The sequence below is a fragment of the Prionailurus bengalensis genome, chromosome B3 (genome assembly GCF_016509475.1).
Source record: "Prionailurus bengalensis isolate Pbe53 chromosome B3, Fcat_Pben_1.1_paternal_pri, whole genome shotgun sequence".
Lineage (NCBI taxonomy): Eukaryota > Metazoa > Chordata > Mammalia > Carnivora > Felidae > Prionailurus > Prionailurus bengalensis.
Genome location: NC_057355.1, coordinates 54571954 through 54596002, shown reverse-complemented (window position 1 = coordinate 54596002; position 24049 = coordinate 54571954). Strand labels below are relative to the sequence as shown.

Below are 24049 nucleotides of genomic sequence, written 5' to 3'. Positions count from 1 at the left end.
GTAACTAAGGGGGAGGGAGGATTTCAAGACTGAAGAAACAATTTTGCAAAGCCCTAAAATGGAACCAGATTTATTGCTTATCTAAATAGCCTTCCTTCCCCAAAACACTTCGTAATCACTTGACACAAATGTGTGATAGTAATAGGTATATCTATAATGACTTAAGATATAAATGGTGATATCTCCAATTGGGTAGTACACCACATATACAGCTTGCACAGCTGCCCATTGTAACCATGGTGTGGACATATCTGGGGAAGGGTAAGAAGTGGAGGGAACCGGGGGAAGATGCCGTTAGAGAAGTCAAACAAGACATTAAAGGTTGTTGTAAGGGACTTGGCTTACACTCAGATGGAATGCAGTGCCATTTAGAGTTTTTCAGCAAGAGAAATGGAATGACTTGACAGATTTTAAAAGGATTACTATCCTTTTATGTGGCTATCCTGTGGAGAACACACTGTAGTGGGCAAGGGTGGAAGCAGGGAAGAGGCTGTTGCAAAAATCTAGGTGAGAGATGACAATGTCTTGGAGTAGGATATTAACACTGAGGTAGTTGGTGAGAAGTGGTTAGATTCTGTATATATTTTTATACGTTGGGCCAACAGAATTTTCTGACAAATTGGATTTAGGAATGTGAGAAAATGAGAGGAGTCAAGGATAATGACAAGGTTTTTGGCTCCAGATACTGGCCCATCATTGATGCTGAAGTCTTATATTAGACTTTTTTTTTTTTAAAACAAAGCTAGCCCTGATTATCTTAACTGTGTTTAGCCAAAACAAAACAAAACAAAACAAAACAAAACAAAACAAAATAAATTGTTGAGATGAAGTGGTTATAAGATAATATACCACATAAATAACATAAACATAAATATAAACATAGAGAAACATTTCTTCTCTATTCCTCTCCCTATAACCAATTATCTGTCATTTATTTACCCATTAATCACCATCATCACCATAACACTTTAAATTTTAAAGCAATATACTGTTTACAAAGTATTCTAGATTATTATCATAAGTAATACTCAATAATCAAGTAGTTATATAATCTGTATCACATTGGTGAGCAAATTCCAGGAAGCTTCTATGCTCTCCTCTTTAAAGCATCGGACATCCTATTTTTATATATAAAATGTTGATAAGTTGAGTATTTGTTAACTGAATAGTGCCTATAGGCCAAATTAGACTTTCTGAGGATACACAATGCCAACCAATTAATTTTCAAGCAAAATTAAAAAAAAATTTTAAGTTTATTTATTCTTGAAAGATAGAGAAAGACAGAGCGCAAGGAGGGGAGGGGGAGAGAGAGAGGGAGACACAGAATCTGAAGCAGGCTCCAGGCTCTGAGCTGTCAGCACAGAGCCCGACACGGAGCTGGAACTCATGAACCGCGAAATCATGATCTGAGCCGAAGCCAGACGCTTAACCGACTGAGCCACCCAGGCACCCCTCAAGCAAAATTTTTAATAGACAACTACCTTGTAAAGATCATTAATTGTATATTTGAATCATAGCTTAACAACTTCTATCAGCTTTTAAAGACATCTGCTTTCTGAAATGAATTTTCTCTTACCAAAAAGTGACAGTCCTTTAGAAACAGAGTCATGGAGGGAGGACACTGCTGGTACCCTATGTAGATGCCCTTCACTAGCCAGGATAGCCATCCTCTAGATAATAATAACTCACGCCTCCTTTTTCTTGGTTCTTCAGAAAATTTCTCTCAGCCAAACAAAAGCCATCTCACCCAGGAACCTACTCTTCCTTTACTTAGTTCCTCTGCACTATATGTCTTCCCTCACGTTCCTTCCTTTGAGGCACTCCTCCAATAAATCAGTTGATCAATAATCCCTGTCTCATGCTCTGCTTCTAGGGAACTTGACTGAAAATACAACATTAGCTTTTAAATGCACATAAGTCCCCAAACATACTCACTATAATTTAGAATTTGAGGTGCTAATGGGGAAGCCAAAAACAATCATTAGAAGTGTCCTCAGATTTTGTTGTGGGGTAGAGAGTGCTCTTACTTATTCTCTAATATGGTCACTGCCAGATAATTTAACATTTCAATATTTCCTGAACCATTTAGGGTCAGTTCTTATAAGATCCTCAAAGCACCAACTGCTATGGGTCAGGATAGCTTCATGTTGGATCTATTCCTTAGGAATAAGGTGGGTGGAATTCTGTTGGCAGAGGTTGAATTATAATGCAACATGACACATAATCTATCTCTTTATAATGGAGACATTTGGAATGAAAACAGAGAGAACAGAGGATGAGGATGATAGGTCACTAAGAAAAAAAAAGGAGGGAGCTATGACTGGGAAAATCAAACCTTATGAATTTGTTCTTTATATCTAAGGTTTCTCTGCATGGAAATGGAGTCTAAGGGAAAGCTTTGTGACCAATTAAAATAATTTATTTTCTTGCATATCAAAGAGCAAGTATAAAGATAAAGGAAAGTTTGCATCCCCATGTTTACAGCAGCACTATCAGCAATAGCCAAAGTATGGAAAGAGCCCAAATGTCCTTCAATGGATGAATGGATAAAGAAGATGTGGTATATATATATATACAATGGAGTATTACTTGGCAATCAAAAAGAATGAAATCTTGCCATTTGCAACTACGTGGATGGAACTGGAGGATATTATGCTACGTGAAATTAGTCAGTCAGAGAAAGACAAACATCATATGACTTCACTCATATAAGGGCTTTAAGAGACAAAACAGATGAACATAAGAGAAGGGAAACAAAAATCATATCAAAACAGGGAGGGGGACAAAACAGAAGAGACTCATAAATATGGAGAATAAACTGAGGGTTGCTGGAGGGGTTGGGGGGGGGATGGGCTAAATAGGTAAGAGGCACTAAGGAATCTACTCCTGAAATCATTGTTGCACTATATGCTAACTAATTTGGATGTAAATTTAAAAAAACATTAAATTAAAAAAAATAAAAATAATACATTATCTTTGGGATGCCTGGGTGGCTCAGTCAATTAAGCATATGGCTCTTGATTTCAGCTCAGGTCATGATCTCACAGTTCGTGAGATCGAGCTCCGTGTCACTGCAGAGCCTGCTTGGGATTATCTCTCTCCTTTCTCTCTGTCCCTTCCCTGCTTCTGCTCTGTCTCTCACTCTCTCAAAATAAATAAATAAACATTAAAAAAAAATTTTAAGTAAAAATAATACATTATTTTTTTCATATGTCTTTATGTGTCACTTTAATAGTGTTTATCACATCATGTGATAATTTGTGATTATTTTTCATTATGCTTTCCCTATCCCTGTCATATAGTTTTGAGCTCCTTAAGGGGGCAAAACATTGTGTCCCTCATAGAATTGGGCACAATGCTCAGCACACAGCAAGCAATCTATGTTTATCAAAATGGAATGAAGATGGCCCTGACCAAACATCAGTAAGGCACATTACAGTTGCCTTTTTAAATTATGGGGATGGCTTTATCCTTACTATTGTCCCCTCTCTGTTTGGAGAAGAGTTCCACTTTGTGGCATAGAACATGAATTTATAGAACAACTGTTAGGTGGAAGTTTATGATTATAAAATAGAATTGGGCTAATTGTCCTAATCTGAGATTAGAATGGGCAATGGAAAATGATTTCATTGACCAGGAAGCTGGGAAACAGTGTTAATCAACCCCTGCCAAACTGACTTGATATTCCAGATAAATTAATAATAATGATAATAATAATATTTCTTCCTCATGTCTAGGCCTTAAACAATTACTCTTGAAACATTTATTTTGAAGTAACTGTGTAAGAAAAGCTAAAGCCTTGGCATTTTCACCTGACTCAGCTACAAGGATTCAGGAGTGACAGTTTTCCCCTCCAGTGCTAACCGTGAAAAAACTTCCATCTTCCTTCATTTCCTTTGTTATCTTCTTTTTTCTCCTTTAAAAGGAAGATGGCTCCCTGTGTTTTTTGTGAATATAAGGATTATAAATTGGCTGTTGAAAGTGAATTGACTATTAAGTAATTCATTTGATCAGTGTTTTCAGCAAACAGACTTGCTTGACACAAATAGCCAGGCCGTGTGGGTTGTGGGTTTAGTAAGCTGAAACAAAACCCTCTGCTTTTGGATTTTAACTCCAATGCGCTCACTATTCTTTCTCAATTTCTTATTTAGTAAGAAATTTAGTAATGATGTGGGTTTAGTAAGCTGAAACAAAACCCTCTGCTTTTGGATTTTTAACTCCAATGCGCTCACTATTCTTTCTCAATTTCTTATTTTATTTTCCTTTAGTTCCTATGTAACTGCTTAACATGAGAAGCCAGGATAGTGTACTCCATTATAAAACACACAACCAAATAAATTAAAACTCTTCCAGAGTCCAGACAAGAAACAGATCTTAACTTCATTCTCACATCTCACGTCATAGTTTACCATTAACCTACAGTACGCTTTGTGTGTGGAATGGTGAGTGACTCATCCTCTCTCTTCATTGCCTCCAGGAATTCATCTGGGGTAATGGGTCTCCATTCTCATCTCTTGGGGCTGCCTACATGGTCTCCCCTCTTCTGCCTACCTGGAATCCCCTCTCCTATGAAGAATTTCTCTCTTCTCACTTTCCTATTGAGATTTCTCAGTTTCTTCTACTTCATGAATGTTGTGTATTTTCCTCAGCCTTTGGCCTGGATTCTTTGTTATTTACATCCATCAGAGTTTTCCTCTGGATGAAACTGAGTGAGCTAAAAGAGAAAAAATTGATTAGGCTGTCTCATATTCTTTCCTTTCCCCATAGATTCCATCATAAAGACCAAGCATCTTCAAAACAGTCTTCAAAACTATTAGACTTTTCACATTGCCAAAAGTGACCCACATCAAGGAGAGCATGATTATTAGGTGCAATTACGCTCATACTTCATTTTTCTTCTTTGAATTACCTTTTAAAAGACCCATTTCTGGGGGCACATGGGTGGCTCAGTTGGTTAAGCATCTGACTTTGGCTCAGGTCATGATCTCACAGATCATGAGTTTGAGCCCCGTGTCAGGCTCTGTGCTGATAGGTCAGAGCCTGGAATCTGCTTCAGATTCTGTGTCTCCCTCTGTCTCTGCCCCTCCCCCCACTCATATTCTGTCTGTCTCTCTAAAAAATAAATAAACATTAAAAAAAAATTTTTTTAAGTCCCATTTCTATAATAACAGTTTGGTGAATGCCTGGCCCCAAGAAGGTAGTTAGGGGGCAGGGGTTGGTGGGGAAGGTGGGTGGGAATGGATTAGCATATAACATGCACCAGGAAAAGAATACAGGGAATGGAAAAGCAAACAAAAAACAAAACTCTGTCTTGTTATACTCAACTGTGGATGAAGGAAAATGGAGAGTCAGTCTTTGAAATAATGTGTATTTAATTGTAGTGTTTTGACTTATGATAATGTTGAAAAGACTTGAAGCTGGCTGACATTGATCCTCTGCGACTTGAACTGAACTTTAGTTTCTCAAGTGCTGTTTTTTAAAATGAAGAGAATATTTGATCAGCCTGTTATTCCTTACTTTTTCTACTAATAGCTTTCATGCTCCCTTGATCTTAGCCCAGAACAAGATGGCTGATTAGAAAGATATTTCCTGAAAGAGGCCTGATCTAGACATATCTACACCAAGTCAGCATGCTTGGGCACCATCCCAAACAGCAGAAAATATGTTCTGTATTATTAAAAATTTTGGAATTGAGGTACAAAGTAGTACATAGTAAGTGAGAGCATGTTTTATATCTGTGACAGGGTTTTCTGACATTAGAGGCTGAGACTAAAATCAAACAAAATGGTGCAGCAGTAGGTCCAGCCCTTGGCTTTGTAAAAATGCCAGGTGTAATCACATCCTATTTGTTTTTCAAGATGACACTGCAACCTAAGAAAATTTAGTCCACAAGAAAATTCCAGAAACAGTGCATCAACAACCTCCTAGAGTATATGTCATTATCATTTATTCCTCAGTGGAGGTAGTAGAAATAAAAATGGAGGTGAGTGGCAAAGTTATTATGGATATTGAGGATCACTGAAATATTGATAATGGTGATGAGATCGACTTCCTTGGGACTTTACTAGCTGCTAGGTTTTATGTCCACTCACTCATATTAGAGGTCAGTGAATTCCCAAGGGCTGGCTTCTGAAGAAATACAGTGATTCTACTTGAGCTTCTTGAGACTGAGATTCTCCAGGAGAGGCTGAAGGAAAAGTTATAGGAAAATTTGAACTTGGATTATCCTGTAGTATCCCAGTTAATCACAACAAATATATTTCAGAGGAGTATTTCACTTATGGAGCCCTGAGGCACTGCCCCCAGTTTCCTTGTGGGATTTCTTCATGGTTACAAGTCATCAGTGACCCTGAAGATTGATCCCACTCACTGTTTGCTATTCAGCAATCATACCCACTTTACCTTTTGGTAAACTAGCTTCTTGCCCACATAGTGTTGTTTCAACTTCTGCAAGTGCGCTTCTGGCATTGCTAAGACAAGCTTGTTGGTTTGGCTTTTGAAGGCCTCCAGCTAGCTCTTGTGCATGGCTAACTTATCTGATAGACTCAAGAAAAGCACAGTCTTTCTGAGAAGCTTCATGGTATTGCTCTTCTCTTCCCTAATACCATACTATCTTATTCCCAGAAGCTCAGAACTGGTTTGCTTGTTCACTGGGACTATGGTTGTCAGTGCTTCCTCACAGAGGGAAGAGGAGTGGAAACCTTACAGAGGAGTTAAAATATTCACCAGTAGACAGTCAAGGGCAGCTGAGAAGATATCATAGGAAGGCACAGGGCACCTGACATTCTTTTCTCTCCGTCTCCGTCTCTGTCTCAGTCCCTCTCTCTCTGTCATTTCCTACCTCCCTTCCAGTCTACACAAAGAATGAAGATACCAAGAAATGATTAAAACAGGGTAAATACAGAAGGCATTTTTCCTGGTTTTGAAGAATATAGGCACAGACTTTGTCTGACTTAATATATTTTACAATAAAATAAAGTGCAAAAGAAAAGACATATTTATATGGGATCCCTCAAAAAAGCATTACTTATCCTTTGACTCAATTGGTTACTGATAAAGCTACAAATAGTATTCACTTGGGGGTAAAGTAATGATTTGTGATTACTAATCACAAATATCGAAGAAAACAAATACCTGTGAAACAGGACCTACCTACTCATTAAAGGAGTTTACAGGGTGAAAAGTCAGGAGCTCATTGTAAGAATGAATTACTCAGAGAGAAAAAAGGGGAAATGGAGTTTGTGTAGAAAACAGGAAGACACACAAAAGTGAGAGAAAACACCTGCTTTCCTATAAACATCTGACTTAATACACTTCCCAGAAATGTTCAATGAGAATAGCTGTTAACAAGAAATTCAGATTCAATTAACATGACATTACAATTTCAAAGGTCAGGAGAAAAAAAACTGCCTTTCTTTTCTCTTTACTTTTTGAGCTTCCTCCCTGTCCAGAATTCTCTGGTGATATAGCCAACAGATGGAGTTATTTCTTTTAAAGCATAAAGAAAGGTCACAAATAGCTTTCAACATATTACAAACAATTTGACACATGATTTCAGAACCTGGGAAAATTCCATGGATGCAGGAAAACTTCAAGAATTGATGAAAAGTTTCCATAAGAGTGCAGGCCAAAATTAACATTGCTAACGCAGGTTCTATTTTAATTAATTAGGTGCAAACCATAGCACAGCCTTCTGGATCAGTTGTGACTGTTGTTCTAGACAGCTTTGAGAATTCTTTGATGTTTAAATTTGATGTTATTGCTTAACAGTGAAAGGCCTTTTGTTACCATATGGTAAAAAAAAAAAAAAAAAAAAAAAAAAAAAAAAAAAAACACCTCTGCTTTCATACCCAGGCCCAGTCCATGGTGTAATTTGAAGGATTACAAAGGCACTGTCCTGTCCAAAATTATTTTTATTAGACTCAACTGAGACAATATTCTTATTCTAAGCTCCTTACATGGAATAGAGGTTCTTTTCATTGCTGTGGATGGCAGGGCGTTCCTTCTTAAAGATTAAGGAATTCTCAGAGATGACTGGTCCCCAGTTTTACTAAAAGGTTCCTGATATTGGGAGACATTCTAGGACACCTTGGTTTTACTTCAGAGTCATTAGGGGTAAAAAAGGTCTTTTATTACTTAAAGGAGAACAACTTTGAGATTCCTTTGAACTTGGGAATGTGAATCCTCAAAAGAATATAGTATTTATTTTTATTTTTTATCTTTTCTAATTGATTTTAAAGAGATTGATAGAAGCACCATTGCTCTTAAACTCTTTCTGTCTTTGGTTATTAGTCAACAGAGGTCAGTGAACTACAGCAATAAATAGTAAACATATTCATTTCAGTGTCATTATTAATAAGGCAGTGCCCTTTACCAATAAAAGGAAGAGTTCTTTTTGTCTGGATACAACTAATGCTTGCTCTCCTTTTCACCTTTGCCCATTCTTATCCTGGTAGTTCAGAGTATCACAAGCTTCCTTCCGAAGTTAAACAAAGAAGAATTTTTCTTTATTCTTCATAAGAATAGTCTTATAGGTTTCATAACAGCATAACCTTAGTGATAGTTTCTTTACCTATTGCAATTTCACTTTCCTCATTTTTAAAATGAAGGGTAGTTTAAAATTTTCTTCTAGCTCTAAAAATGTTATGTTCAATGCAGATTTTTTTTGGTGAATGGTGTGACCCTTTTGGTATTCAGGGGTCTGTATATATCACCCATGCACTCTTCCTCCCAAAGTCCTAAAAATGTGCTCTTCCAATTTAAGGGATTAAATCAAAAAAGAGAAAGATGTTGAATCTAGGATCTAGAGAAGTCAATACAGGAAACATGAAGGAAGTCCCATTGTTGCAGGATTTTTTTTTTTTTTTACCTCAATACCCGGGTTCGTGGTCTCACTGCTTCAAAGAAAGAAGAGATGGACACAAAATGAGAAGCAGGCAAAAGTTTATTAGAGTATAATATCAGAAAGGAAGAATAGTAGGAAATCTCTCTTTACAGAGAGGGGGCGTTCCAAAGTGAATGCCGGCTCACTACAGGCAAGAGTCCTTGTTTTATATGTGTTCCCCGCCCCCCCCCCCCCAACAAGGACCTCAGGTCCTATCCTTTCAGTCTCTGATTATTTTATCCTATCTTTTCCTATCATATTCCTCCCTCTGAACACATGATTCCTAATTGCCATTAGGAAACTGCTTCCTGCTGAAGGGAGGTGATGACAGGGGAACGGAGGTCAGGGCAGGTTCAGAGGTCATCCAGAGGTCTGATATAATGGGGCGGTATTTGGAACATCTGGGCTAGCAGAATTTTTCTTTGGATGTCTTACTTCTCTGGCATATGCGTTGGCTTCTACAAATGACATACAAAGAGTATTAGACCATTCCAAATTCAATGGAATTTGTTTATCTGTGCTGGAGCTAGTAATACTATAGTCCCTAATTTAATCATAATATCCCTTCCTAGCAAGGGAGTGTGGCTCTCTGGCATTATCAAAAAAGAATGTGAAAAAATCAAATTTCCCCATATACATCCCAGCAGCTGAGGGAGCAGTTTAGTCATAAGTTTTCCAAACACACCTCTAAACATTACGCTAAGTTCAGACGGTTGGCCGGGAGTGGAAAGGAGGGTGAAAAGGTGGCTCTGGTGTCAAGAAGGAAATAAACCGGTTTTCCTTCTATTTCCAGAGTTACCCAAAGCTCTGGATTTCCGATGGGTAGTTGTTTTGGAAGAGCTGCCTAAAGAGCCCTGGGCCCCATCAGTACCTTTCAAGGACATTGGTTATCTGAGCCCTCACAGACTGAGATCCGTGAGGGCATTCAGATCTCTAATGACTGTCTTCACACAAGGGGCATGGCTTACAGGGTTTTGACTCTAGTTGTCCCCTCTGAGGACATTCTCATCTCCAGTGCCCTGAATAGCCACATAAATGGTACTTGGTTCCAGGACCTTGGGAAGTCTGGTCTGAAATACTACAGAAGGCTACAAGTAAGGTCTCAGATATTTTCTTAAGCCCCCTTCTCTGTTCCTTATTTTCCTCTTGATCTCAGTTGTAATATACCCAATTGTCAGCTTGTGAGAGCTCCTCCAGGGTTCCTTCTGAGCCAACAGCCAATTTTTGCAGTTTTCTCCAGAATACCTGAAGTCGATTGAGTGACAAATTTGTCCTTCAGAATCGTCTCAGCTTCAGAGGTGTTAGGAGAGATAGCATATATTTAATAAGCGCCTCCTGTAACCTTTCTAGGAAGGCCACCAGGTTTTCATCCTGTATCTGTAAGATAGTGGCAAATTTAAATTTCACTTTAGACCTCCTTAATCCCTCTAAAACACAAGCTTGGAAGTGGCAGTGATGCCATTCCCCAATGGCATTTTCATAGTCCCAGTTAGGATCTTGGGGCATAACTGCCTGAGCTCTAGTAGGGAACTGGAAGTTCCCTATAGGACATCCAGTCCCATGATAATGAGTTGCTCCTCTGCATCTCTCAGCTGCTGCCAGAACCCCCATGTTTCTCTATCTCATTAAGAGTCTTGATTCAACAAAAACATTATATCTTTTCAGGTCAATTAAAAAACATACCTAATATTCTGAAAGGCCTCTATATACTTATCCAGATTAGAAAATTTATCTAGATCTCCTTTTATCTGTCTTAAATCTTATAATGAAAAAGGTACTTGCAATCTTATTAGAGTGGTGCCTCCCTACCATTCTCCTTCTGGCATTCCAGCTTCTTGTAGGGGAAACACACCTGTTACATCATGCGGGGGCCTGGATAAGGAGGGCAGCAGGGAGCAGAAGTGTATGTTTTTTAAGTCTGGATATTTAGATTGAGGACCTGAGGAGGAGCAGGTTGAGGTGGAAGACTTCCCTTCCTCCTTCTCTAGGTCTGCTTTGGGTATAGGCAAGGGGCCCTTAATTGTTTCCTCTCCCGATTGCTAGACTTTTAAAAGGGTTGCCATTAAGTCAGGATCAACCTTTTATTGCTTACACATATCTTTCTTAAGTCCCCAAAACACTGAATATAGGGGACTTCTCCCATTTCCCCTCACGTTTGCAAAACAAGTCCAATTGTAGGATAGTATTATAATTGATATTTCCCTCTGGTGGCCAGGTTTCCTCCTCCAATTTGTATTGGGTCCAAGCCTTTATGTGAAAGAAAATGGGTCACTTTTTCTTTAGGGTTTGTGGATCAGAATTATCCCAGTTTTTCACAATGCATTACAAAGGAGTATTAACCTTGGTTGGGGAATTACCCATCTATAGAAAAAGGAAGAAAAGGTGTCCCTCATCTCAATTTCCTATAGCTGGCCAGGATTTCCTCATCTCCTGGTCCCGCATTTTGGCTGGCTATGTTACTGGCAGCCAAAAGCCCTGTCAGTGTTGCGGGGTGCTGGAAGTAGCCACTCTTACCCAGGTCTCACCCTACCTCTGAGAGCTGACCCATCTTCCCTGATTTCTCCTACCCTTCCATTTCCCGACTTGGGGAACCTTGGGGGTATGGACTGTGATCTAGAAAGACTCCCCTGGTTGTAGAAGGATGCACTAATTTTATTTTGGCCCAACAGTAATTGACATATGGATCATTGCCCATTGAGGGGAGAGTTAAAAGGGCCAAAGTCAAGGTCTGTTCCTCTGCCTTCTTTAGCATTGCCCACATAAATATGTTCCAGTCCTGTGGGTATTCATTTTAAAGTCACTAGATTGGTACAAGTTGGCATACACTGGGCTAAATGTAGTAAAATGGTTCCCATGTATCCCAGTAAATGTCCTTCATATATCATAGTCATCATCCCTCATATACCTTGCAGAAACATAAATGTGGAGCATTCAGAGGACAGCAGCAAAGGTATCGTCACCATTTCCCAGCTTTTGGATCAAAGAAGGGGCAATTCTAATCTTATACCAGTGTACTTTTTAAATCTATTCATTTTAACCTTAGTCTGTCCTGACCACACATAAAATTCCTTTTCAAAGATTTCCCTTCACGAACCATTTACAACATTCCTTTGCATTCAGATTTTGTCTCAAGCCGTTTCTCTCCAAGCAACCAGTCTCATTTAGGAAAAATTTACTTTCTTTTACCTTCAACAAAATGTATTTCCATTCCTTATATCTTTCTTACCTACACATTTACTTTTCCACATACAGAGTTGTTTTCCTTATTTCCATCAGTCTTAACTACATTTAGCAGAATTTTAATTCTTAGAAACTTTGGTCTTCAGAGAAAACTATAGTAACCAATTGTAAACTGTTACACCAGAATTTTCAGGTGGCACATTTACGAATCAATCAAGCACAAAGCATGTTTTCCAACAGACCCAATATCCTTGTTTTTCTGCAATAAGTCAAAAGTGCAAACCTATGTTAAGTAAGTAATGCTTCAGCATTCCATCTGATTTGACAAAGGTCTAGATGTCCAACAAATTTAATCCAGTTTATCATCCAAGCAGAACTTTAAAGTTTTAGGTTATCAAAGGCCCTGAAAACTGTCTTAACAATTATCCATGAAAACTTTGAGACAAACAAAATTAACCATCATTTTAAGTCACCTTTTTGCTGACAAACTGCAATGGAGATGACATGAGCTTATTTGACCTTCAGTAATCCTAGGTAGAAAAAGTTTTATCTATTTAATGCTAATAACTCTATCTTAATTAAACCAACAAACTTTGAATTCCTTTAAATACTATGTTCCGACTGTGTCCATTTAAAAGTCAATCAACTTATCCCCTATTGTCAATTTTTACCTGTGGCACCAGTGGGGAAATCTGAAGTAGGCAGTTCAACTGGGGTGCTCTCCACTCCCAGACTTAAGGGTGGGTGGAGGAACCAGTGGTGCCTGAGGCACTGAGGATGGTATAGGGACCAGTTTGTAGGCTGAGCCCAAGGTGGTGCAGAAACAGGAGGAGGGAGGAGAAGGCTGAAGAGTTAAGTTTCAACCAAGAAGCCTGGAGGCAGATAAAGGCCCAGAGGGCAGAGAAAGAGGTCTCCTTGTCTTAAAGCCAGTCAGCTTGGACAGATAGGCAGATGCAGATTTTTTTTTTTTTTTTCCCACCAACAAGTGGAAATAGGCAGTCCATGTCGGGCCAGAGAAGACAGGGAAATTCCTGGAAACAAAAGGAGTTTTGACGGCTGTTTGGGAATATTCCTTAAAGTCCCCATCCCAAGGTAGACTAACCAGAGACAGTTGGCTCTACTTATCATCTGCATCATGTAAGAGCCTGCCAAATGTCTTCTCTCCCATCCCCACCATGGGCATCAGGGGCAGGAGGAGGATGAGCCCAGAAGGCATTGAAGTAAGTCCTGCTCTCTGCTCCGCAAGAGATGGTTGAAAAATGGGGACCTGAGAAGTGAGCCATGCCAGAGTATCAGAAATGGAAGCAAGTGGAGGGCCACCTTCCACTGTAATTGGGAACCCTGTGAGTAGGAGCCCTTGGAAGTCACCCAGATAATTCCTAGGAGAATATCTGAGTTATCAGTCCTGGGCTTTTCCCCTCATTCGCTGAAGGAAGAGGCTGACCAAGACAGAAAGAGGAGAATTCCACTGGAGACCTAAACAGGTGGTCAGAGATCAGGTTCTGTCAACAGCCTTCATGCATCCACCAAAGCCTTGATCATGACCCATCAGTTGCTGTTTGGCCTCCCCTGAGTCCCATGCATCTGGAGATTTTTCTTGAAAGGAGATTGGGACATTCTGTTGGTGGATCAGATAGGAGGAGACCCAAGGAACATATCAGCTGAGACTTGAGAATGGCAGCTGTGTTATTTGCTCTTAACTGGCTGGAGGGTGCCCATTGTTTGGTTTGAGAGTTTTATTTAGGAAATAAGAGAAGGGGCGCCTGGGTGGCTCAGTCGGTTAAGCATCCGGCTTCGGCTCATGATCTCACAGTCCGTGAGTTTGAGCCCCGCGTCAGGCTCTGTGCTGACAGCTCAGAGCCTGGAGCCTGCTTCGGGTTCTGTGTCTCCCTCTCTCTCTGCCCCTCCCCTGCTCATGCTCTGCCTCTCTCTGTCTCAAAAATAAATAAAAACATTGAAAAAAAAGGAAATAAGAGAAAAGAAAGGGTGCCAGCTGCTCTTTACTTATGGTTGGAGGTTAGAAGACATTTATATCCTAGATGAGCCCCCAAAGGAATGTTGCAGGATTTTTTTTTACCTCAATACTTGGGGTTCTTTGTCTCACCACTTTGAAAAAAGAAGAGGTGGAAACAAAATGAGCAGCAGGAAAAAGTTTATTAGAGTATAAGATCAGAAAGGAAGAATAGTAGGAAAGCTCTCTTTACAGAGAGGGGGCATTCAAAAGTGAATGCCCACCAACAATAGGCAAGAGTCCTTGTTTTATATGCGTTTTTCCTCACCCAGGGACCTCAGGTCCTATCTTTTCCTTCTCTGCCTATTTTATCCTATCTTTTCTTATCATACCATGATGACAGTAAACAAAAATCCTAGTATAATATCTGGGTAGCAAGACTACACAGTAACTTGTTGAGATTAAAATCAGAGGACAGAAGGCTTCAGAAAGGCTACCTTTAAGAAAAAAATAATATGGAACTTAAAAATGTTCAGCTGTGTTTGACATGTTGAAAAGGGTTTTATAATTCTCTAGAAGAATTTGGGGGAAAATTTTGAGTTTAGTGCATAAAAAAGTAAGCATTGACAAATTTAAGCTGTTATTAACTCCAGGAAAACAAAAATTGTACAAGAAAATTGATTGCCCCAAACTCTGAGTTTTTGAGGTTTTTTGAGGTCTCTATCTCCCAATTTCTGCCCTGCTGCTTTCCAAACCTACTGAAGTTTCTATTTAGAAGATGGTAATGTATAAACAAAATAATAACAACAGCAAACCCAACACAAAAAAATATATAGACAATAAAAAAACCCAATGATATTATTTCTGTGACCCTGGAAGTTTCCATTTCATATATCCCGCACTCTCACATGCTATATACTAATGGTCCAAAGCACTTTTATCCACTGAAAGAACAAATACACAGAGAAATTGCTTTATGTTAGTGATTTAATTAGCTATATATTTCATTGTGCAACTCAGTACATTAGAATAAAAGATATTTGAATGGTGTAACAGATATTCATTGTTTTTGGATATGGTTTGCTAGCTCAGTTCTGTCAACTGATATTTATCTGGTTAGAGCACATTTGTACACATTGCCTCTCTTAGGCATTTTACTTCAAAAAAAAAAAAACCAAAACCTGAATCTTTAATGAGTTTCAAATGCCTGTTGAAGACATAGTGGGCTTATCCACAAAATAATCAAAATGAATGAATACCATGAAGGATTAAAAACAAATAATCTGGTGATTTAAGCTTTATGTGGCTAACTGTGTCCAGATAGGTAATGCAAAAATGACCTCTCATGCAGCTTTTTTTTTTTCTGTTAGGTTTATTTATTTATTTAGATAGAGAAAGCACGAGCGGGGGAGGGGAAGCGAGAGGGGGAGAGAGAGAATCCCAAGCAGACTCTCTGTGACATCATGACCTGAGCCCAAATCAAGAGTTGAACACTTAACCAACTGAGCCATCCAGGTGCCCTGCACCATGTGGGTTGGATTTTTGAATCTATACTTCAATGGTACTCTTGCTTCTAATGAGTAGAAAAATCTATACTCATTGAATCTATATTTATTCAAAGTATAGATTTTTTAATTTATACTTTGGTGGTACTTTTGCTTCTAATGAGAAGCAGAGGTTTCATAACATACAGGGAATCTTTGTCAGAAGCTATGTTGGTACCTGAAATGGGCACTAACTATAGGTGGACTATAGCATGTTTTAGATGGTCCAATAGCTTTCTCTGTATGGCTTATTTCACTTAGCATCACACTCTCCAGTTCCATCCACGTTGCTACAAAAGGCCATATTTCATTCTTTCTCATTGCCACGTAGTATTCCATGGTTTCACTCTTATGTGGATCTTGAGAAACTTAACAGAAACCCATGGGGGAGGGGAAGGAAAAAAAAAAAGAGGTTAGAGTGGGAGAGAGCCAAAGCATAAGAGACTGTTAAAAACTGAGAACAAACTGAGGGTTGATGGGGGGTGGGAGGGAGTGGAGGGTGGGTGATGGGTATTGAAGAGGGCACCTTTTGGGATGAGCACTGGGTGTTGTATGGAAACCAATTTGACAATAAATTTCATATATTGAAAAAAAAAAAAAGAAAAAGAAATAGATGGTCCAATAGCTATGTTTCTTAGTACAATGGGCATGAGTGTTATTTGGGTAAAAGCAAGAAAATTCCCAACCCTGAGTGTCTTCCTAGACTAAAAATAAAGTATGGACCCGGAATTGCAAAAACAAATAAACAAACCCAAACTCTGCTTTAGGCTGAATTCAGAACCATGGACTTAACGTGGATGAACTTTTCTCATGGTGACCAACATTCTGCAGCACCCTATGGTGCTACACTTGGTTGAGAAGTTTACCTACCAAGGATTTCTGTCAATTTGCACAGGAAAACTGTACAGAAATTTTTTATGAACTACAAAATACTTGTTTTATATAAGTTTCAAAAGAATCCTAAGACTAAATAAAAGAGGGGAAGAGAAAATAAAACAAATCTAGTTGTCTTAAATTTTGACCATTAGATAGATTTCCTATTGGCCTCTCACATCTTTTACTGCTGTATTTTTTTAACATCTGGAGAAAAAAAAAAGTAGTTAAGCATCTGAATATTATTAAAGCAGAAAGACCACACAAACATTAAGTGATCCCTAAATGGTATTGTTTCCTTTTGTTCATCACTCTCTGTCATGTTTTTGACCCCTTTGTTTTTATTATTGGGGAAAAACAGGAAGAAAAAAAAATTTAAGGAAGAAAAATTGATTTTTTTTGTATTAGGCTTATAGTCACCTTCTACAATTACCCTGGCATCTTTGCTTAACCTTTTAAAATCCTGTATGTTTGTAATGCTAAAGCTATTTACTTAATCTATGCTTTATTCCATGGAACTAGCTAAAGACAAAAGTCTTTGAGATCCTGGAAAGAACTTGCTGTTTCCTATCTGCTCTCTGTAGTCTTCCGGTGACTATCTTGTCTTCTTGCAGCCCAAGAACTGGTCTGACTGATTTTCTATGTTGAGTTCAGAAAATACCATTGAATAAACAAATCTGAAACATCTTGTGGGTAAGGTTTAAACAATGAGATGAGAAATTTCAGTCAATTGTCAGTTTTCTCTATTATATAATATTTGTGGATCTAGAGAGCATTGGGAGAACTGAGCACTTAACCTTTCACCAGGAGGGGCAACAATGGAGCTTCTCCTTTCAGCAGCTTTGTAGGATATTGTTAGGTACCATTGAGAAAGTGACAGGAGAATTTGTTTGAGTGAGTACAGATCCAAGGGAAATGTGTTATTTAAAATTTTTATAAGCCTGAACACTCAAGATCCTTGTATTAGACAACTTTGATCTATAAATTAACATTGATTAAAGATATTGGAAGCTAAAACTATTACTTAAGAATGGAATACTAAACTCAGAATTCCTAACTGATAATGAGAAATTGCTTGTAAAAAAAAAAGAAGAAGAAGAGGGAAACATACTATTGCAAACTTAAGAGTACAACATTTTTACATTATTTCTTTGGATTTTCCATTTTTCTAGATATATTTTCTTAAAAATAGTTTTTACAGCTATTTCTTAGGTTGAATATTCTGGAGAAGCCTAACCCTCTTGATTACAGAACTTTTGAAAAGTAAAGTAAAAATTATAAAACAGTTCAGACTCTGTCTCTGTCTGCCTTCCAAGTGACTATAGAAAAAAAAATACCCTTAAGATGCTTCTCTAACTTTTGTGCATTAATCAAATATCTGAACAACTGAAACATGGCATCATTAGCTGAGAAAGAAGAATCCCTTCTTGAGAGGGATGCAATTATCAGCTGTGGACATAGAACATTGTGTTTAAAGTAATGTAATCTTTGCAGAAATATGTAACAGACAGAAATTTAAAACCGGGTCTTAGAATAGATGCAGCACTTGAGAAATTGCTTTGGTATCATCCTTTCATCCAAGAGGAACAGAGAGAGAATAGATAAAAGGAAGACCAGAATTCCCAGAATCAAAACATGTAAAACATGCATGGTATTAGGCTGAAGAAATAAAAATCAGGAGAGGCAAAGTTTGAAAAAGATCAGAATAGCTGAATATTGTAGAGCCAATAAAAAATATTTTTAAAGAATAAGTGGGTTTCAGAAAAGTGCCAAATAGTACAAAGAAGGCAAGAAGAAAAAGGACTGAAGAAAAAGATGAGAGCACAGTTGGTGACCATTGAATGACTATCAAATGATCTACTGAAGATAACAAATAGATTTTGTTCCATTTGGAGAATAGAACCACCCTTGGGGAAATATTCATATGACTCCCAGAGATTTCAGTTACATAGGAAATCCTGGTATTGGGATATGTTAGGCATGCTATATCTAAGGTAATCACTTTACCATGGATCAGAGACCACTTAACCAAATGGAGGCCACTCATAAACTCATTGAACAACTTCATTTTAAGCAGTCTAGTATGTGAATAAATATGCTTTCTACTCCTGATATGCACATAGTAATCTGTGTGCACGGGTATTAATATTCTTTGTATAATTTTGCTGAAGTTCTCTAAAGATATTTTGTGAAATTGAGGACCTGGTTATATCAATTTTACCATGTCTAGGACCAAAAGTTTTTAAATGTACATAACAATAACTTAAAATTACAAAAGTGCTACATTTAATCCCCTAAATAGTCATGACATGGATGTATCCACACACTTTATATGGCTTTCTGTTTATTATTTATATGTATTATTATTATTATTAGATGCATCCTTTCTATCAGGTCTTGGTACTTATTGAGTATTATGTGGTGGAAACCCTGAGAGTTAATTTAGCCCATTTTTACAGATCAGTCACAGCAAACTTAAAGATATTACCCAAGATTACAATAGAAAGTGATAAATGAAATAGAAAATTGTACAAGGTATAGGACTGAAAATAGAAGGGAACAATTAGCTTAATCTGGATAGAACAGGGAAAGCCTCTCAGACTTGGGATATTCAAGATGGGTTTTGAAAGACAATGGCATTTGTAAGCAGTAGATGAAAGAGAGGGTGTTGTTACACACAGGTAGACACTCATCCACACTCCAGATGGACCCTTGTTGGCATTTGGTATGAAGGGCTTGGGGTAGGAGGTAGGGATGGAGTGTCACTTGCCTGAGAGCTTTTCTGCTTGGCAACACAGGGGAGAAAAACAGATGAAAAAGCTAAGGAGAAGCTGAGTAAAAAAATAAATCATAGAGGGAAAATGAGTAAAACATGATGGCAATCAAAGAACATGAATAAGAGGCAAATCTGGGCAATTTTCTGAGCTAAAGAAGTGGCTGTGAGAGATCTTTGTAGAGGTTTTTTTTTTTTAATTTTTTAAAATGTTTTTATTTATTTTTGAGACGGAGAGAGACAGAGCCTGAGCAGGGGAGGGGCAGAGAGAGGGGGAGATACAGAATCTGAAGTGGGCTCCAGGCTCTGAGCTCTCAGCACAGAGCCCGACGCGGGGCTCAAACTCACGGAGTGTGAGATCATGACCTGAGCTGAAGTCGGACGCTCAACTGACTGAGCCACCCAGGCGCCCTGTATAGAGGTTTTGGATGTTAGCCAAATGGTAGCCATTGAAGGAACTGACCCATTCTGGAACTGAAGTGACAGAGGCATGAAAAATCTTGGAGTGTTCAGAAACCTCTTTACTGGAGGATAAAAACAGATGAGAATATGTTTAGATAAGTCAGGCCATAAACATAGGCAAATAAAGCAATAGGTGTGGCAGTGGTGATGGAGAAGAATGTACTTGAGAGATTTTTAGATCATACACGAAACTAGGGCTATTGATTGGTGTAGAGAACTAGAAAAACAGAGGAATTGAAAGGTTCTTTTGGATTTATTATTTTGGGTACATTATGATGCCACTAACTAAAGTAGAAACTCCAATAGGAAGAATATATCTTACAGAGAAGATGTTGGGCATGTTGAGATTGAAGAATCTTGACATCCCAGTGAATATGCCTTGTGTGTGGTTTGATTTATTGGTCATGAATCCAAAGAAAAAGATGAAATTGGATTTATAGGCTATTTTTTTAAATTCTATGAATTTTATTCTATTCATTACTTTTATAAGCAATATCTAAAAGGAAAAGTCACTTCACTCTCTCCAAGGATAATAATATAGTATTTTAACACAAACCCATGTGTTGGTATTGGAAGGACTATTTTGAGTAGCTTGGCATGCCTATCATTCTGTTATGGGTACAGCCTGTACTTGGAGAGAGATACCCCTAATTTAATCTACAAACTCAGCCAAAAATTTAGGAGTGTTTGTCTGCAGTGGTTTTTCTGACTTCCTGACTTGTGAACTTCTGGGAGAAATTAAGGGAGAACTCACCGTGCTCTAGGACAATGGATAAACTATTGAATGAGCCCTTACATCATGGAAATTTAATTAGAGAAAATTGTATGCATCTTGAAGAGTTAGGAGTCAGAGAATGAATTCAGAGACATTCCTAAAGGACCCACTACACATGAAAGAATGCTTGTTCAAATATAAAACAACTTGTCTTTCCCTGTCCCATTTCCTAGTTGCATGACAGGACAGTATGTCAAGTCTTACCTATTTGTTGAGAAATCTTTTATTTCCCTCCCCTCCTGAGGCAAGAATATTAAGGAATGGAATTCAACAACCACCAAAGATTTGAAATCTACTTCAAAAATTTGTTTTATCTTGTACTGATTTTTAAACCTTCGCAAATGGAAAAAATAAAACTAACAATAAGCAACAGACAAAAAGTCCTGGCACAATAATGTATCATAGACCTGTCTTACCTTTTCTAAATATTTCAGGATAATTCCAGTTGACAGCAATGGAAGTTGATGTGAGGGTTTGGGCAGAATTTTGTTTGAGTTTAGTTCTCTTAGGCAGACATTATTTTCATTGCCTTGTCTTAAATGAATTAAAGCAAAATGTTCAATTGAAATTTTTGTTATGACACAACGGCTCTAATTCTATGACCTTTGGGTTGTGACTGTTGCTCAAAATGTGCTCAATAAATGTGAAAGGTCTTTTATCTTTGCAATGGGATTTGAGGAGAGGAAGAGGAAAGAACTTTTTATAAAAATACACAGTAATACAGCTCTTAGTGATTTGCCTCCAGTTGGGTCTGATTTAGGAGTAGGGTAGTAGGCAGCAGGAGTGAGAGTGTTGATATCCCACCAGCTTCCATGGTGTGCCACTACTTTTATTTTACAGAGAAACCAAGTCTCCAAGAAGCTCTCAGATTAGCATTGACATTGACACTTATTAGGGCTCTAGAAATAATTGGCTGGAGTCAACAATTATCTGTTGTGGTTTAAGCCTGAGGAAAGTGTTGGAGAGAAGGATCTCAAACTCAACATATATAAAATTGAATTCATTAACTCTACTCTTTGTCTGAAAAAATCTTTTCCTCCTTCTGTGTCTTTGGTCTCCATAAATGAAGCTATCATCCACCTTGTTACCTAAGTCATGGAATAAACTCCAGAATATAAAAAGGCAATGTGGTATAATGCTTAAGAGTAAGAATGCTGGTGCCAGACTGACCAGGTTCAAACCTTGGCTTTATCATTTATTAGCTGTGTGACCTTGAGCAAAATTCTTAGCCTTTTAATGCCTTGGTCTCCTCAGTCAAGAACGTGGTACAATAAAAATACAAAAATAGTAATTCAAAAGGATACATGTATCCTGATGTATATAGCAAGATTATCTACAATAGCCAAATTATGGAAACAGCTCAAGTGTCCATTGACTGATGAATGGATAAAGAAGATGTGGTATACACACACATACACACACACACACACACACACACACACACAGGAATATTACTCAGCCATGAAAAAAGAATGAAATCTTCCTATTTGCAAGAACAGGGAAGGAACTAGAGAGGATTATGCTATGCAAAATCAGTCAGAGAAAGACAAATACCATATGATTTCACTCATATGTGGAATCTAAGAAACAGAACAAATTAGCAAAGGGAAAATATTCTATTATATGTAGAATTTAAATAAAAACTTAAAAAAATAGTGAGGTGATAATAATAGTCTTTACCTCATAGGGATGTTGTAATTATAGAGGATGAATTAATATTTATAAAGGACTTTGACAGGGGCTTGACACATAAGTACTATGTAAATATTTGTTGAATAAATTCAAATATATGTTATCCTTGGGACCTTATCAATCACTGGACTTTGTATAACAGGCTTCTAACTAGTTCCTCCATTTCCATTCTTCCTCACAACTTGTCCTTTATACTACAGCATGAAACCTTTCAATGAGTCTCTTTCAGTAAGCTAAAGGATAAAGTTCCAGCTCAGCCTTATCTCTTCTTACTCCTCCTCACATTATCTCATGACCTGACATAATTTCACATCGTTTTTCCATTTTTCTGGAGGGTGCTCCAGCCATTGTCTACTTTCCAATTTCTATTCAGTTTTTAATTCTAAGTTCAAATATTGCTTCACACTAAACCAATCCCCTCATCTGACCCAGGTTTAATTAGATATTCCTTCTCTGTGCTCTCATGGCATTCGGCACACATTCTATCAGCAGATGCAAATATCCATCTGTGTTTATCTCCTTGACCAGACTAGAGCTTCCATGGACATCTCTAATACCAGGTTCAGAGTTTGTCACATATTTGGAGTTAAAACACAGTGGATAAGGGGCGCCTGGGTGGCGCAGTCGGTTAAGCGTCCGACTTCAGCCAGGTCACGATCTCGCGGTCCGGGAGTTCGAGCCCCGCGTCGGGCTCTGGGCTGATGGCTCAGAGCCTGGAGCCTGTTTCCGATTCTGTGTCTCCCTCTCTCTCTGCCCCTCCCCCGTTCATGCTCTGTCTCTCTCTGTCCCAAAAATAAATAAACGTTGAAAAAAAATTAAAAAAAAAAACACGGTGGATAAAGCCCACAAAATTTTACGTATTTCTCTTCAGGGTGTCTAGGAGTCTACTGTTCTATGGTTGTACATTTGGAGATAAAAGGGCAAAATAGTATGTACAATACATGATGAAAACCTGCAGGAATTTATTTTACACCTAAGGCTAAATTCAAAACTCTTTATGAAATTGAGATGAGGGGTACCTGGGTGGCTCAGTCGGTTAAGCGTCCGACTTCGGCTCAGGTCACGATCTTGCGGTATGTGAGTTCGAGCCCCGCGTCGGGCTCTGTGCTGACTGCTCAGAGCCTGGAGCCTGTTTCAGATTCTGTGTCTCCCTGTCTCTCTGCCCCTCCCCCATTCATGTTCTGTCTCTCTCTCTCTCTCTCTCTCTCAAAAATAAATAAATGTTAAAAAAAAATTAAAAAAAAAAAAGAAATTGAGATGAGCTGCTTAAGTACAGACCTGACTATGATCAACTAGGAACAAAATGAAATTAGTAGCAGCATTATCACAAAATTGACAAATACTTAATTTTTTGACAAATATTTAATTTTTCAATGATTAAGTTGTCACTTCCCGATTAACAAATAAATATACATATATTTTTAAAGTTTATTTATTTATTTTGAGAGAGAAAGAGAAAGCATACACAAGCCGTGAAGGGGCAGAGAGAGAGGGAGAGTGCTGAGCCAGATGAGGGGCTGGAACTCACGAACCATGAGATCACGACCTGAGCTGAAATCAAGAGTCAGCTGAAACTGACTTAACTTAATGAGCCACGCAGGTGCCCTGCAAAGAAAGATCTTAATAGCTATCATTATGAAATATGTAAACTGTAGCTTGCTAAAGCTTATTCCATTCTTAAACTGTACCTAGAATGTATTAAGAACTTCACATGAATTTTTATGAAAACTCATGTAGATATTCCTATAAAATATAATGATTGGGATAATATTAATTATGAAGAGTGAATCTACACCTGAAGCTCCTCAAGGAAATACTCATATATATTGTGAGGCAGTGATGAAAGTATTATTTAAAATAGGAAAAAAGGGGCGCCTGGGTGGCGCAGTCGGTTGAGCGTCCGACTTCAGCCAGG

The 24049-nt window shown here is 38.2% G+C and overlaps 1 long non-coding RNA gene across 1 annotated transcript; it reads right to left on the bottom strand.

Annotated features, from left to right (window-relative positions):
- Positions 1 to 2607: 2607 nt before the first annotated feature.
- Positions 2608 to 22135, bottom strand: LOC122468663. Its single transcript, XR_006293303.1, has 3 exons — positions 21940 to 22135; positions 16621 to 16622; positions 2608 to 2626 (listed from the first exon to the last, which is right to left on the bottom strand). It is a non-coding gene; the product is annotated as an uncharacterized LOC122468663 (long non-coding RNA).
- Positions 22136 to 24049: the final 1914 nt, after the last annotated feature.